The sequence below is a fragment of the Muntiacus reevesi genome, chromosome 20, assembly GCF_963930625.1.
Source record: "Muntiacus reevesi chromosome 20, mMunRee1.1, whole genome shotgun sequence".
In the NCBI taxonomy this organism is placed as follows: Eukaryota; Metazoa; Chordata; class Mammalia; order Artiodactyla; family Cervidae; genus Muntiacus; species Muntiacus reevesi.
In genome coordinates, this window is record NC_089268.1 from 41,048,979 (window position 1) to 41,066,590 (window position 17,612).

Below are 17,612 nucleotides of genomic sequence, written 5' to 3' on the forward strand. Positions count from 1 at the left end.
GAGTAACTTTCAAAGTAAAAATTACAGTTATGGGGTATTAAATCTGGCAGGGACTAAAGCTCTGTTGCTCAATCCTTTTAAGTGCATCACCCGGCTTTTCTCCATGAGCCAGATGAAAGCTGTTTGTTAGTAGACAGTCTTTGGGAATCTTAGCTTGTATGTATTTCCACCTGATTGTAAACTCACCCACCCTTTGTACTTTAGTATCAAAGGTGCTGTCATCGTCAGCTTGATGGGTGGGTAGCCAGATTGGAGACACAGTCTCCGTGCTGTTATCTGTCTTGATGTTTTCATTCATCATGTAACACTTTAGAGTTTGGTATTTTGCATACTGAAGACAGTACGTATGATGTCTGAGTTTCTCTTCTCCCCACCCCATCCTGTCATCTTTCCTGGCAGTTCCTGCACCCAATTTTATATAGCAAAGAAGAGACTTGTTGGTGATCCAGTGGTTAAGAATCCACGTTACGATGCAAGGGACAGGGGCTTAATCCCTGGTTGGGAGCTAAGACCCGGCATCCCGTGGAGCAACCAAGCCTGAGTGCCACAGCTAGAGAGGGTGCACCGTGACACCCAAAGCCCCCTCACGGTTCAGTGAAGACCCCACATGCTGCAACGAAGACCCGACACAGCCAAATCAATAAATAAATTAATACTAAAAATAAATAGCGTAGGGGATTCATCTTCACCTCTCCCTGAGAACTCTTTTCCTGCCTGTCCATTAGCCCTCAGGTCATGAAGGCTTGAATTTCAAATCCTCAAAACAAATTAAGAATGTATAACACCTTCCCAGAGGGCTTCCCTGGTGGCTCAGCAGTTAAAAAAAAAAAAAAAAAAAGAAAAAATTCCTCCTGCAGTTCAGGAGACATGGATTCCATCCCTGGGTCAGGAAGGTCCCTGGAGGAGAGAATGGCTACCCACTCCAGTATTCTTGCCTGGAGAATCCCATGGATAGAGGAGCCTGGTGGGCTGTAGTCCAAAAAGGGTTGGACACGACTTAGTGACTAAACAGTGCCACCTTCCCAAAAGGTAAAAGAGAAACTGTGAGTCTGTAGCGAGCCATGTTGACTGCCAAAAGGCCAGTATCGTCACAGAAACGGAGGAGAATCCAGAAGGAGCTTGGTGTTTGGTTCAGGACCTGGGCCCTTAGTACTTCAGAGTAAGGTGACATTATTTGCAGAATTTATAAGATTATTGTGCATTGAAGAAAGGCCACTGAGAGAAAAACGTAGAATTCTAATGTCTCAGAATTAATTAATATGGCCACAGTTACAGAGGATGATGCACTGAGGTTGGTCTGTTAAAATGCTGTTGGTTACTTGTCGTTACCAAGGATCTGTATGCTTATATTCCCTGTAAGAACATCGTGTCAAGTCACCCGTTTGTGCAATTCAGACGACCACCTCCATCTCAAACAGAAATAATGGTGATTTTATGAATTTAATATCCAGTCTTAGAAGCTGTACTTTTTGTTTAAGATTTCAGTAAGAATAGGAGCTGTGTTTTCCATTTACGGTTTTGCTATTTTGAAATCGAAGTGGAAAAGTCTGAGCGGAACTAAGAACTCCATAAAACAGGATCTTTTAACCTTGGTTTAAAGTCATTTTCTTAGAGAGAATGTGTTGCGGAAATTCTCTTCTTTCTTTGGTAGACTGATTTCTTTTTCTGAGACGGTGGCTATGTCCTGCGATCTGTTTCCCAGACATCTGTTCTGTCATCAGAGTCAGGCTAAGTCAATCACATGGGTATTTGATTTACACTGTGTTAAACCGTGTGATTGAAAGAATTTTTATTAGTGATGTCAAGATAATACATTGCAGAGAGCTTTCGGCAGTTCTTTGTAACAGGCGAGTAGCAGACTTTGGCCTTTCTAGCGGTGGAATGGATTGTGAGCTCATTGTCAGGCTTGGGTTGTAGGTCGCTGTGGAGCAGCCATGTTTCCATGGCCTGTGGCTGGGAGTAAGTGTAGTGGGGCCATTAGAAAAGGCCTGTGGTTGAGTTTTGACTTAGAGCTGTTTTAAAAATGCCAGACAGACTGAACTCCTGGGAGAGTTTGAGTGAGACCGGCTGTAATGTAAGTGAAATATACACGCGTGCTGGAGGCTTCCGCCTCAGTGGGAGAAACCGATGGAGGGAAGGAGAGAGCACCGACCGCCAGGTGGGCTGTTGTATGCCTTAGGCCAGTGGGTTTCAGCCTGGGACCGTTCCGAGTCCCTAGGGGACAGTTGGCCGGGTCTGGAGACATTTTCAGTTGTCTAGTCGGTAGAGGTCCGGATGCTGCCGCCGCTGCTGTTCACTCGCTCACTTGTGTCCGACTCTTTTGTGACCCCGTGGACCACAGCACGCCAGGCTTCCCTCTCCTTTGGGGTCGGGGTGGGGCATGATTCTGCGTACCCAGAACCCAAAGCATTTTTCAGTGCCACTTTTGCTGAGCTAGAGACAGGAAAAGAAGGTTCGTAAAACGGGTTTGAAATAATCCTCTTTTCAGTGGTATAACTTCAGGGTTTTAGAAGCCGTTTTTCTTTTAGTTAGTGTGTTGTGACTTCTCTCGAAGACATTTGGAGACTGTTGAAAGGAATTGTTTAAAGTGGCAATGACACATTCCAATAGAAGAGACACCTAGAGGGAAATGAATAGCCAAGGAAACTCCAGATGAATGGCTTGAAAACTTGAATGTGCAGCTAGTACTCACCTGGGGATAAGGGGAGATTCAGATTCCTGGGCCCCTGCAGCCTGGGTAAGTGGGTTAGGGTGGGGCTTTGGGGGTTGTATTTTTAATATATTCTCTTGTTTCTCTGGTGGCACAGATGATAAAGAGTCTGCCTGCAATGCAGGAGACCGGGTTTGATCCCTGGGTCCGGAGGATCCCCTGGAGAAGGGAGAGGCAACCCACTTCAGTATTCTTGCATGGAAAATTCCATGGACAGAGGAGCCTAGTGGACTGTAGTCCGCCAAGAGTCAGACACAATTGAATGGCTAACACAACACACTCCTGTGATAGATTTAGCACAAAAGGTTCTTCGATCACACTCTAAGAAACAAAATGTAAATGACTATTTTAAAATACATACATATTTTAATAATTGAGTGTAAAAGGAAACTATTACATAATACTAATGTTAGAGGACAGAAGAAGGAAGTATATTAAGCATAGTAAATTCTTGACCTTTCAGTTGCATTTTGGGGGATGTGATTTGTTTTTGGCATATTTGAATCCTTATTATATCAAGTCATATTTATATTCAAAGTATATAATGATTTTGACCCTTGATTGTTCTTGTTAAGACTGTCATCTTCCCTGTGTGATTAATTGTTGTGTTGATATAAATATGATTTTGGCTTACTAATGTTCAGTAAGAGCTAATGACTCTTGGGAATGTCAGTGACTCTCTGAGTCCTTTGTAAATCAGATATAACCAAGCTGTTTTTACAGGCTTGTTTGGAAGCTAAGAGATAATATTTATGAATTTCTTTCTTGAAAAAGGTTTTTGTTGCAGTATAGGTTATTTACAATGTTGTGTTAATTTCTTCTGTACAGCAAAGTGACTCATATATATATTCTGTTTCAAAATCTTTCAATTCATATTCTTTTCCATTATGGTTTATCAAAGGATTGAGTATAGTTCCCTGTGCTATGGTAGGACCTCATTGTTCATCCACAGTTTGCATCTGGTGGTGGTAGCTTTAGTTGCTAAGTTATATCTGACTCTTGTAACCTCATGTACGGTAGCCTGCCAGTCTCCTCTGTCCATGGGATTTCCCAGGAAAGAATACTGGAGTGGGTTGCCATTTCTTTCTCCAGGGCATCTTCCCGACTCAGGGATTGAACCTGGGTCTCCTGCATTGCAGGTGGGTTCTTTGGCTGCTGAGCCACTGGGGAAGCCCATAGATCACATCTGCTGACCCCAAACTTCCAATCCTCTCCCCCACCCCCCTTCCCCTTTGGCAACTGCAAATCTGTTCTTAATGTCTATGAGTCTGTTTCTTTGGTATATTTATTTATATCATATTTTAGAGTCTGCATTGAAGTCATACCGTATGGTAGTTGTCTCTCTCTCTCTGACTTACTTCATTTAGTATGATAATCTCTAGGTTCGTCCATGCTGATGCAGATGACATTGTTTCATTCTTTTTTATGGCTGAGTCATTTCTGGTGTGTGTGTGTAGGACATCTCTATCCCTTCATCTGTGGATGGACATTTAGGTTGTTTCCATGTCTTAGCAGCTGTAAATATAGGAGTGCGTGTAACATTTGTGAATTTCTTAACGTAGAGCAGTTGCTCAATAAATGCTAACTTCACAAACACATTGCTAGAGAATTTTTCTGGGACTTTAAGAATAAGAACTTAACAGTTCAGAATTCCTATCCATCGAGTCCATAAGGCCTACCTTTGCCATGGTGCTGCCCCCCATACCTCTCGTGCATAAAATGGTTTCCTTTCTGAAGTCCCATGGTTCTTCTTTTCTTCTCTTATTTTATTGCAAAGAGGTTGTACCATTTATACACACTCTCTTCCCAGATGAAGACTAATTTTCCCAAGGCCATGACCCATCGTACCAAATACTTTATACTCCAGATAAGCCCCTGGCAGAATCTCTTTCCAAAGCACTTATTCGGTACATTTGTTGGTAGAATGACTACGATTTAGACAATTATGGCACCATCTTACAACTTCTCAGATATTGTCTCTCACTTGTTTGGAAATTGAAAATGTTGCAATGACTTTTGTAAAAACAATTTGAGAATAGTTACTTAGCTTTTTATGTTAATGATGTCACGATATCAAAAATTAGCTAGAGTAAATCTACTTTAACGAGGATGGTTTGTTATCTAGATGACATGTTCCACATGTAACATCCAAATGAACTATAACACTGAGTTGTTGGCAAGTGGTTGTGGTGAACAGAAGCAGTCATTATACATTACTTGGTAAAATTCATATTCATATCTTGTCAGTTTATAGTGAGCCAGAGATTGAAAATAACAGTTGTTTCTGTTTTAGTAACTGCTTTTAAAAAATATCTCAAATCTTTTTATTTTCTTTAGTTTGACTGCTAGTAGTGTTTTTAATATGTGACCTTTCAAGAAGTAATGAAATGCATCAATGCAGCTTGGCAATGCATAACAGAGCATGCTTCTAGGATTGTGTTTAATGATTAAAAGTCAAATTGAACTTAAAAAAAAAAAAAGACCTAAAATACAGATGAGCCAAGTAAACCCAGAAAGAAATCTATGAATGAAATGTGGGTTCCTGGCCCTTTGTGTATTCTCCACATCTATTTTCTCCAGATTTCTTCTTTCTGGCCCACTCACCACGAAAGGGGAAAGGTGATGGGGATCTCAGAGTATGCTTTATTGTTTTTTTTTTTTCCTTTTGTTTTTGGTCTGAGGTCCCTCCAAGTTTGTCCCATTGGTGTATTTTTTGCATTCTCCTTTCTCTTCCCTGATGGTTTGAAGAATGTACTATAGTTGAGGAGGTACAGCCTTCAGACCTGAGTTTTCTAGAGGCAGCTTTGATGGTGACCTGGGAAGGTGAATGACGAAACGTGAGAACAACCGGAAATCTCGATGGGAGAGTGGGAGAGCTGGGTCAGAGCAGAGGCAGCAAGGCTGGAGGGACGGAAAGGGAAGAATTCGAGTAGTGTGACCAGAAATTGGAGCAGGTAGAATTTGGTGCAGCTCCCGAGAGTAACACGAGGGAAGGTGGAGGTGTCAATGCTGGTTGTTCCCAGTTTGGGCAACTCAGGGATGTCAGGGACCAGAAGGAGCTTAGTGGATCTGTAGACATGATGGGGCCCCCAGACTCACGTGTCACCCAGCATCGCTTGCCTTCTCTCCTTCGTGACCCTTTAGCTTACCCCTTCTTGGTTGGGAACCACGGCTAATGGCACCTTCAGCTTCTGTTGGGTGGCCTCGGGTGTCAGGGGCTTAGAAGTGAGACCAGGGGTGTGTGGGCTTCACTGATATAAATGTAGAGGTGAAAGAAAAGTATTAGTTTAGAGCTGTCCTAGTGCCTAATATGAAAGGCAGGATAAAAATGTTTGCTAAACTAAAATTACTCACTTCAGGCTTCAAGAGCCAAGAGAGAAGTTTAGTATTTACCGGCAAGGAACATCAGCCCTTCACTTAGTAATGCCTGATTCAGAGAACTTTCTTTTGTGGTGCAGCACTCTGAGGGGCTTCTACCAAGATAGAAAAAGAGAACAGTGCTTCCTAAACTATAATTACTTCAACGTTGCCATAAGTAAATATTTTAAATATACAAAAATGGCAACATCAGGAAATATGACTAAGAAGTCAAGATGTGACACACCCTCTTGCCCCCACCTTTGTGGTTGTTGAAAATTTCCACCAAGAATGATATATGCAAAGAAGGTTAAGGTCAGGCTGTGAAGTTTCATAGCAAGGCCAGCATTTCCATAGCCTTTAATTTTACAAAATTAAAATCCAATGATGTACCTTACAAATGGGAGTCCAGTATTTAAGTTAGGTAAGCTGTCATCATAATTAGATACACGCCATTACGGTGGCTTTCTTTTCTTAACTTCTGTACAGAAGTTTCGTTTGGCAACAAAACAGAATAAGACACAGGTTACCTCCTAACTGTGTTGCTTGCAAATACACAAACCTTGAATTTACTTGGTTTGTCTGAGAGAAAGAGGCATTTGGGAGGAAAATTGGAAGGAAAAAATCTCATGAGTTGGACACAGTATTGAAGGACTTTTGTTACTATCACTTGATATGATTGTGTCATTTTATACAAAGTGTGTAGCACAATGCTAAGAGAATGAACTGGATTCTTCTGTATCTTGTCGTCCTTGACGCATGGACTTCTAAATATTACTGAACTTCCCAAGTGGCACAGTGGTAAAGAATCTGCCTGCCAATGCAGAAGACACAGAAGACTTGGGTTCAATCCCTGGGTTGGGAAGATCCCTTAGAGAAAGGAATCGGAATGCAGTCCAGTATTCTTGCATGGAGAATCCCATGAACAGTGGAGTTTGGTGGGCTGCAGTCCATGGGGTCGCAGAGTCGGACATGACTGAGCACGCACGAACTTTAGTAATCCATATCCTTTCTCTGGCAGTTATTCCCCAAATCATGAAACACTCTCATGACTTTCCTGCTGCAAAGTGAAGAGGTGCTCAGTGAGTTGGATATTTTAGTATTCATTGAAAAGCTCCGTGGCAGATCGTGGCATTCATATTGGAAACAGAGATGTATAGAACATTTCAGTGGGGTGTGGGGACTGCCAGATATGGGTGTCATTAAGAATGGCTGAGCATTTAGAAAGGTCAAGACACAATTGATCCATGGATTCTAAATTGTACTCCAAATCCATCTTTCTTTCTTTCTTTCTTTTTTTTTTGCCACGAGTTAGTATATATTATCTTTCTTTCTTCTAAAATCACTTCACAGTAGGATGGAATCTCAAAGATAAGCTGTCATGGAGCTCCTCAGTGAATACCGTAGATTGTACTATAGACTAATTACTCTCTTTCAAAATACCTAAAACTTCCGGTTGAGTGTACTGCTAATTCTGTTTAATCTTGGGACTGAAGGGAAAGATGTTTAAAAATAAAATTGTCATAAAAATACATTCCTATGTTCTTAACTATTCATCCAAGTGAGGAGAAATAGGAGCAAACATGATATTTTGTGTTCTGGACTGTGGGAAGTGTTGTGAGAGATTCTCCAGAAAGTCCCAAGAATGCTCAACATCTACTAATAGTTGTCAAAGATGTTGCTGTTTTTCAGTTGCTCAGTCGTGTCTGACTCTGTGCCATCCCGTGGACTGCAGCATGCCAGGCTCCTCTCTCCTCCACCATCTCATGGAGTTTGCTCAAATTCGTGTCCATTGACTTGGCTGATGCTGTCTAACTATCTCATTCTCTGCCGTCCTCTTCTCCTCTTGCCTTCAGTCTTTCCCAGCATCAGGATCTTTCCCAGTTATTCGGCTCTTCATATCAAGTGGCCAAAGTGTTGGAGCTTCGGCTTCAGCAATGAATATTTAAGGTTGATTTCTTTTAAGATTGACTAATTTGATCTCCCTGCAGTCCAAGGGACTCTCAAGAGTCTTCTCTAGCACCACAGCTTGAAACCATCGATTCTTTGGCACTCAGCCGTCTTTATGGTCCAACTCACACATCCGTACATGACTACTGGGAAAACCACAGCTTTGACTATATGGACCTTTGCCAGCAAAGTGTTATCTCTGCTTTTTAATACACTGTCTAGGTTTGTCATATCTTTTCTTCCAAGGAGCAAGTGTCTTCTAAGTTCATAGCTTCAGTCATTGTCCACAGTGATTTTGGAGCCCAAGAAAACAAAATCTGTCACTGTTTCCTCTTTTTCCCCTTCTATTTCCCATAAAGTGATGGGACCAGATGCCATTATCTTCGTTTCCTGAATGTTGAGTTTTAAGCCAACTTTTTCACTATCCTCTTTCACTTTCATCAAGAGGCTCTTTAGTTCCTCTTAACTTTCTGCCATTAGAGTGGTATCTGCATATCTGAGGTTACTGCTATTTCTCCTTACAATCTTGATTCCAACTTTTGATTCCTCCAGCCTGGCATTTCACATGATGTATTCTGCATATAAGTTAAATAAACAGGGTGACCATATACAGCCTTGTCATACTCCTTTCCCAATTTTAAACAAGTCCATTGTTCCACGTCCAGTTCTAACTGTTGGGTCTTGACTTGCATACAGGTTTCTCAGGAGGCAGGTAAGGTGGTCTGGTATACCCATCTCTTTAGGAGTTTTCCACAGTTTGTGGTGATCCACGCAGTCAAAGCTTCTGACTGTCAAAGAAAGAAACTCACACAATTGGACCCATGCCACCCACATCAGGTGGTACACAGGAGATCCATGTTGATGGGGGTCCCTGCCAGAGGCACTTTGAAGAAAGAAAGAGCTGGACTAGTTCTGCAAGTGGAGATGTCTTGAGCTGGGCATTGGAAAATTATTAGGACTAATCTAGAAAGTTGGTATTCACTATGTTTTGATTGATTCTAAATTAGCAGAAGAAAGGGCATTGATGTGCAAGAAATAATGGGCTGAGGTTATAGTGACTTGAGGGAACTAAGGGTTTAGAAAGCATTTGAAGAGAATAATCCTATCTCCCTTGCCTTACTGGGGTGCCTTAGAGATGACAGGCATTTCACTGCCCTGTTTAATACATTTAAATTCCAGAGGAATGGAGAGGGAATAGAGCCGAGGGCACCTTGGGTCTTGCTCCCAGAACATCATTATGTTTGCTCTGTGCTCTAGCCTCATGACCTTTTAGGCATCAAAAGATTGGATTTCACAGCATCCTGCTTATGTGGCTTTTGAGTGAGACTTCATTTTCCACAGGGTGACCCTTCCTCTTTGGGAGGCAAAAGAATCTTCCTGCTTTGTACATTTATTGGGGTGGCCTGTGAGCCAATTCATTGAGCACCTCTTCACTTTGCAACAGGAAAGTGATGAAAGTGTTTCATGCTTTTGGGGATAACTGCCAGCGAAAGAATCTGGATTACTAAAGTTTGTGTGTGCCTGCTCAGTCGGGTCTGACTTTTTGCGACCCCATGGAGCCAGCCACTAGACTCCTCTGTTTTGGGGATTTTCCAGGCAAGTATACTGGAGTGGGTTGTCATCCCCTCCTTTAGGGGATCTTCCCGACGCAGGGAATGAACCCAAGTCTCCTGCATAGCAGGCCGATTCTTTACTGCTGAGCCACCTGGGAAGTTCAGTAAATGATTAATCGGAAGTGAGGCAGCATAGTGAAGACTGGAGAGACCCTTTGGTGTCAGACAGATACAGATAGAGGTTAAAGTCCTGAATCTTCCTCTTAGTTGTTTAGCCCTTTAAATACATTATTTAGCCCCATTCAACTTCATTTCTTCATTTATTAAAAATAGGAAAAGGGAATATATGTATACATATAGCTGACTCTCTGTGCTGTACATCCGAAACTAACACAGCATTGTAAAGCAATTATACTTCAATTAAAAAAAAACAAAAATAAAATAATAGGAAAGTGTCAGTCACCTAGGATGGTTGTCAGGCTTAAAGAGATCATTTGAAAGTTTAATACTGAAATATTAGCTATTATTATTATTACATGTGTACATTGACACCCAAAGTTAACCAGTGTTGTTTAGCAGTTCTTTTTAGTTCTTAAAGAGATAATAGTTTATAACTGCATAGTGCCAAGCTCAGTGTTAGTCGCTCAGTCGTGTCCAGCTCTTTGTGACCCCATGGACTGTAGCCCACCAGGCTTCTCTATCCTGGGAATTCTCCAGGCAAGAGTACTGGAGTGGTTTGCTACTCCCTTATAACTACATAGTTACTTCATTAACTGATTTCTTGAAGTAGGCCTTTCTGAATCTCTTTCGGGGTACTTAAAACGTTGATTGCTGTTGGTTAAAACAAATCCTTCCTAGATTATTAAGGCCTAGGTTGGGAGAAAGTGTTTGCCGAAAGATTCTAAAGTGTACAGATTCCTACCTGGGAGAATCCAAATAACTAAATGTTTTCTTCATAGCCAGTCCTATCCAACTGACCCCTCACAGTTTATGCCAAGGCTGTGGATCAACAGACCTTGTTTAGGGTCACAGAATCCTAGGATAGGAAGGAAAGAATGTTCTGTGCTTTTCTTCTGGGAGGATCTTTAGAACTTAGTCTCCTTCGTCAGCATTTCTTGCTTTGAGAACCTCCAAGGCCTTTTCGGGTGGGTGAGAGAGGTCTGCAGGGTCATAACTATTTTTATAATAGTACTGGGTATCTATTCCTGCTCTCTCACAGGTGTATAGAAGAGTTTTTCAGAGCTGCATGATGTGTGATGATGTTGTATGGGGAACACTGCTCGAAAGTCTGTGTAAGTCAGTGAACTAATTTTATTTTCCAGTGACCAGTGCATGGGGTTTCCCAGGTGGTGCTAGTGGTAAAGAATCTGCCTGCCAATGCAGGAGATGCAAGACACACAGGTTCGATCCCAGAGTCGGGAAGACCCCCTGGAGTAGGAAATGGCAACCGACTCCAGTGTTCTTGCCTGGGGAATTCCATGCCAGAGGAGCCTGGTGGGCTGCAGCCCAGGGGGTTGCAAAGAGTCGGACACGACTGAGCGACCGAGCAGGCACACGTGCACAACCAGTGCGTGATGCTATGAAAGCACGCATGGAAGAGGGTCCATCCAAAGTGCAAGGCAAACCGATGGGTTTTAATAGAGCCGAGTACAGGGAGTTCATTGGTAAGTTTCAGATTCCACTCTGCTACCACCCTTTAAGAAACTAGCCCTTGTTGAGTTTTGATGTAGCACTAAAGGAGAACTTCCACCATTAGCTGAAAATGAAGGCTAGATTTTCTCCCTCTGTTTCAACCAAGCAGCATATCATAGCGACATGAATTCAGAGACACTTTTTGAGAATTTAACTGTTTTCTGTGAACCCAGACATTAAAGAGATTTGTGGAATTGAAAATCAGTATCACTCTTCTCACTAACTTTTTTGTTTTGAAAAAATATGGTTATTTTGCTGTTTTATGTAAGATTACAGTGGGTACCTTGTTACTTAAGCTAAATGAATTAATACAGATTTTAAAATTCAGTTTTCATTTTTAATATGAATATCATTAAAGGTGATCTATGTCATTAAAAGTGCTTTGGGGTCCTCAGTATATTTTATGAGTGTAAAGAGGACTTGAGACCAAAATTTTTGAGAATCCCTGGCCTTGTGTGTTGTTTACCAGGGTGTATTCTTGTCATGCATGTACACTGATTGCCTATTCGAAAAAAGTATTCTGTGGCCAATATATTTTGGACCAAGATGCATGCTTTGTCCCCTCCTAGAGCTTTATCATACATGTTAATACACCAAAGTCCCTCAAGAGTGTGTTTCCCAAATTTTTTGCAACCTTTTTTTCTCTCTTTTATTTTTAGGATAATGGAATGTCCCACAATGAACTCTTATCAGCTCATTAAACCACACTGACTAGTTATCATATAGGTTACCCTCTCCCCATTTTTCAAAAATAAAAAGCAGTTTTTCTCAGGTCCTTTCCTTAAAATTCATGCTTTACTTAGAGGAAGGCCCAAGGAAATTCACCACCTTATCTCCTTGCCTCTCTTTTTAAAAGGAAAACAACTCATACTTCCTTGTATTAAACTATTTTGCTTATCATCTTTGAGGCTGTTTTGAACTTCTGTTTGCAAACTCATATGTTTTAAAACTATTTTAAACACTTCTTTGTGTTAATTGGTAGCATCTGTTCCCTGTGTCCTAAGACAAAGTAATCTCCCCACACAAGTTGTCCAAACTGCAGATCAAGTCCCAGCAGCCTAGCAATGAAGCTGTTAGTACTGTTTGGTGTTTTTAAATGGCAAAAGATAAAATGGTGATGTGTCTCATGCCCCTTTATAAAACACAGGCACTTTCTGTAACAGATTTGTAAATGGCAGTGGGTTTTGTTGTATTTCTTTTTTATGACACTTTCTTTCCAGCTCTTTGGCTCCCATTGGTGGTGGGCACAATCCTAAGAGTTTTGACAAAAGCAAAGCATTCCACAGTGTGGATGGGGAACATGCCGCTGGCTGGAACTACACGGGTGTTTTCCTCCTGGAAAATAAGAGGGATGGATTAGCCAGCAGCAGCCCTTTCTGACGACAGTGACATTCTAAATTTGTGTTGAGGCAAACGTTCAGAGGTCACTTCTTTCTCTTTCTGTATTTCACATGTCTGTGTCAGGGAAAGAATGGGAACGTCTTAACGTGTTACAATAGTTAAAGGGACAACAGCCTTTGGATTTTATACAGTTCAAGGGCTATCGTTTTTAATATTCTGGTCTTGCCAGTTCCTAGTTAAAAACTTAATATTGTTGGCATCCTTAGTGACTTTATGTTGCCAACTCAAAATTGATTTTCCCTTATTATTTAAAAAATTCAAGCAGAATTTACTGTGACTGTCTTATTCAGTATCTTGTTCTTTTCCTTACCACTTTAGTAGTTTGAGAGAGAACTCTTTACATGTTCAAAGGGACCACATTCAGTCTATGGGAATATTTTAGAGTGTTAGGAAACTACTGGCAATTCTTTGATAGTTAAATCAGCTAGTTAACCAGATTGAAATTAACCAGACTAAGGTTGCTGTTCAGACAGCAAGAGGCTGCTTTTATCTCTTCTTTGACAGGTGAGTATAGATTGTAGTATTGTTGGGCTTCTGTGTTGGCTCAGATGGTAAAGAAACTGCCTGCAATGTGGGAGACCTGGGTTTGACCCCTGGGTTGGGAAGATCCCCTGGAGGAGGGCATGGCAACCCACTCCAGTATTCTTGCCTGGAGAATCCCATGGACAGAGGAGCCTGGTGGGCTACAGTCCATGGGGTTGCAAAGAGTGAGACATGACTGAGCAACTAAGCGCAATGTAGTTGAGATAGCAAAGACTGAAGAACTGTAAAGCTATGTGGCAGCTTAAGAAATCTGATGAAAATGCATTTGGACCATTGCTTATATGAACTATGTGATGTTAGCACTTTTTGCAGCAGAAAGTCAAATTTCAGGTTTGTACATTCGTTGCAGGAGAATAGGTTATTCTAGAGGAGTCTTGACATGTGGTCATTAACAGCTGAAGCTTTGGAGTCAGATGACCTGGGCTTCATTCTTGCCCAGTCACATATGTGTGATCTTGGGCAAGTGATGTAGCTTCTCTGTGACTCAGTGTCTCCAACTGTAATAAGTCATGTAAAATTTCTAGACAGTGTCTTGTGCATCGTAACTGTATTAGTTATTTATTTCTGTGTAACAAATTACCCTAAAACTTGGTGCCTTAAAGTAGCAAAAACTTACTATCTCACAATTTCATGAGTAAGAATCAGGGCACACCTTAGATGGGTGTCTCTGGCTCAAAGCTTCTCCTAAGGTTACAGTCAAGCCGTTAGCCCAGGCTAATGCGAGGATCGGCTACAGTCTCATCTGAAGGGTGGAGGCAGGCTGTGTGTGCTTGGGACCTGCTTCCAAGTTCACCCACACAGATGTCGGCGGCCACATGGGCCCCTGCGCAGGATGGCTTCAACAGTCTGGCAGTTGGCATCCCCTGGATTAAGTAATCCAGGAGAGAACGCAAGAGGGCACCCAAGATGGAAGCCACAGTCTTGTAGCCTTGGACGTGACATTCCATTACCTCTGCCCCATTCTGCCTGCTGGAGTCGCTCAATACAGTCCACACTTGGGGAGAGGATTGTAATAAGGACATGAATACCAAGGGATCGGATAGCTAGGCACCATCGTCTTGGGCGCTGCCTATAACTGTAACTCATGCTTTCACCCGTTTCTTCTCTCCTGTCTACATGTCGGTGAATTCCAAACCTCCTCATCCAGGTGTCCACCTGATAGCTCACTAGGAAGTCTAATAGGCATCTTAAGCTTAACATGGAAAAATGGACCTTCCTGACACCTGCTTTTTCCAGTTTTTTCCATCTAGGTGAATGGCAACTCTATTCTTAGAGATGATTGGGTCAAAAATTTGGAAAGATCCTTTACTCTTCTCTTTCTCTCCTACCACTTGTTGACTTGACCTTCACCATGTGTCTGGAATATCACCCGTTCTCACAGCCTCCTCTCCGGGTGTCATCACCTTGGTCCACGTGTTGAGCGTCTCACCTGCATTTTTGCAGTCGCCTAAGTGGACTCTATTTTCAGCCTTGCCTCCTTAGAATCTGTTCTTCAGACAACAGATAGAAAGATCCCTTAAAACATAAGGCAGATCATTATCCTGCTCATTTCAAAATTCTCTAGTGTCTTTCTATTTTAAGGTAAAAAGCCAGTCTTTACAGTGGCCTCCTAGGCCTTTTGTGATTGTAACATTATTCTTTTTGTGTATTACTGTATAAAATGTTGTCAGTATGCATAATAAATACTATATTAATCTATGTCTGGGTAAAAACATCTTAATATGTTTAAGTTACCTAAAATTTATGTTTTACCCTCTTTTCTCTTTTATTTTTTTTAAAAACATTGTTTTAGTTGGCTAATTGCTTTACAACAGTGTGATGATTTTTGCCATACATCAACATGAATCTGCCACAGATATACATATGCCCCCCCCATCCTCAACCCCTCTCCCACCTCCCTCCCCACCCCATCTCTCAGGTTGTCTCAGAGCACTGACTTTGAGTGTCCTGCCTCATGCATCGAACTTGCACCGGTCATCTGTTTTACATATGGTAATATACATGTTTCAATGCTTTTCTCTCAAATCGTCCCACCCTCAACTCCTCCCACTGAATCCAAATGTCTGTTCTTTACATCTGTGTCTCCTTTGCTGCCCTGCATGTAGGATTGTCATTACCGTCTTTCTGTTTTGTGAATGGTGTAAGGGAGTGATCTGACTCTTCTCAAATGGAAAGCTAATCTGCCCAGCACTATTGATAGACAAGAACACTCGTTCCCCACCAAGGGGTTGTTCCGCCACGAACTCATTACTCACCTTCTATGCAATCTGTGTCTAATTGTTGGAATTTAGGATTAAAATGAATCTTAATGGGTCATATAAGATAAAATTGTGTTTGTGGAAATTTAATTTGATGTGGTATACTCAATTGTGTATAAAAACAGCTTGAATTATCACTAGGAATTCATTATGGAGAGCCCTTACTTAGGTCCCTTTATTTGATAGATAAGGAACTAATTCTGCATAGGCGATTATGACTTAAATTTAAAAATAGACTAAGCTGCAAAACTCAGACAGAAAAAAACACTCATGGCTTTTAGATCACTGCTTTTGAGTTATTGTTGATATGCTATACTTTGTTGCTGCTGCTTATAACTGTTCAGAAAATTATCACAAAACGCTTATCAAATTTTAAAACCCTGTTAGGATATCATCTAGAGTGAAATCCCTGCTTCTGTAGCTAACTTTCAGTGCTCAGGCATATCAATGAATGCTGTAGACCTCTGGTGTTCCTTTCGTCTTTCTGGACTTTTGGTCTTATCTCTATTTATAACTTCAACCGGCAAGCAAGAATGGGCAGGCAAAGGAGATTAAACTCAAGCCAGTTTGTTTTGTGGGTGATTAGCAGCACTGCTGAAAAGTTTTGTCGAAGGAGGAAAGTATGTTACGATTCTTGCTTAAAAGGAGGTGTGTAGAATTTTCAGTGGTTTTCTTTTGATATAAATGGTTTCATGCTTGTTGCACTATGTGTAATTGAGGGTCAGCTATAAAACACAAAATGAATCACTTCCAAGTTCTTCACATCTACAGAGATAAGAGTGGGAAATCTTGTCACTCAGATGAGTCCTTTTCTCTTTTCTCTCCTCTGCAAATAGTCTAAACCTTACTCCTCTGAACACCTGGTTTTCGAAGCCAGAGATAGGACCCTGAGCTAATAATGGAGATGTATCACCTCTCCCAGATCACTTGGCTCTGCTTGGTGATAAGAATATAATCCAGAAATGAATTTCTTTACACAAAAATAAAACAGAAAAAGAGAAGGAATACTATGAGAAAGTATTGTGCCTCTGGTAAACTTTTCAAAGCAACACATTACATTGTACTTAGTGACATTATTATGCCCATTAAGAGTCAGAGGGCATGAGTGATTAAACCCAGAGTCTAGTCAAGGCCCAAATTAACTTGCTGGGTGACTTTAAGAGGTCCTTCACCCTCTCTGGGCCAGCAGCTTTATTTGCAGAAGAATCTTGGACTAGATGACAAAGACACTTTAGTTCTAAAATACCAGTACATAAAGCTGGTAACAAGAGAATTGCAGCAGTTTATTTTTAGTAAAAGAAGATTGATACCAGCCAGTAACTCTCAGTGGGCTTGCTTAAATCCTCCTCTCTTCCAAATTCTGTTTTTACCAAAACGGTAAACTGAAGACAGTTTGTCATGCTTTGAACTTCCTGGCTCATGTTGATTTGTATCAATATGTTACTGTTACACATTTGAGTGGGAGCTGAGTTACATTTCATGAAAACTGCTCAGAACACTAATAAAATCGTTACAACCTCACTTTCAGTGGGTATTGATAGCATCAAGAAAAATAAAAGCGCCTTGGCCATTTTCAGGCATTTGCTCTTCCAGCTAGACTGAAAATATAATGGCCTTATACTCAACTCACTTGTTTAAACATTAACCAAAGAGGCTTTCTCCTCCTCCTCAAAATGTTGAAGTGCCAACATGAATTTAACCAGCAGTCCACACCCCCCACCCAAGTCCTCTTAAAAAAACATTGAGTATTCTATAAAGTAATAGCTTCAGAAGGCTTTCAAGGAATTGATTATTCACACAGCAGCCTAGTGAGGTGCAGAAAGTATATGCTGTCTCTTAACAACTGGGTCAGTGCGTGGTGAGCTCCTTGATTGAGGACCTTTGGAGATGCATAGAGGCTTTCCAGTTACAAGTGGGGTGCAGTCACCATAGTTAGAGAACGGGGTGACAGCCTTCCAATGGGCTTTCAGAATCGATGCGGAAGAGCTCAGAAAAGCCTCAGAAAGGGTGCAGACATCTTTTGAGGATCCTTTCCAGGCTCTCAAGTGGCCATTGTCAAAGAACAAACGGGGGGCGGGGGGGGGGGGTGGGTTTGACTAAGCATCCGAAGAAGCTCGAACAGCACCCTGTGACCAGTGAGCCTTGGAA

General features: G+C 41.5%; 1 protein-coding gene across 12 annotated transcripts in view; it reads left to right on the top strand.

Annotated features, from left to right (window-relative positions):
• The window catches only part of ATXN1 (ataxin 1), a 403,803-nt gene that overhangs the window by 88,774 nt on the left and 297,417 nt on the right, over window positions 1-17,612 (top strand). The gene's annotated exons all lie outside the window — the stretch shown is intronic.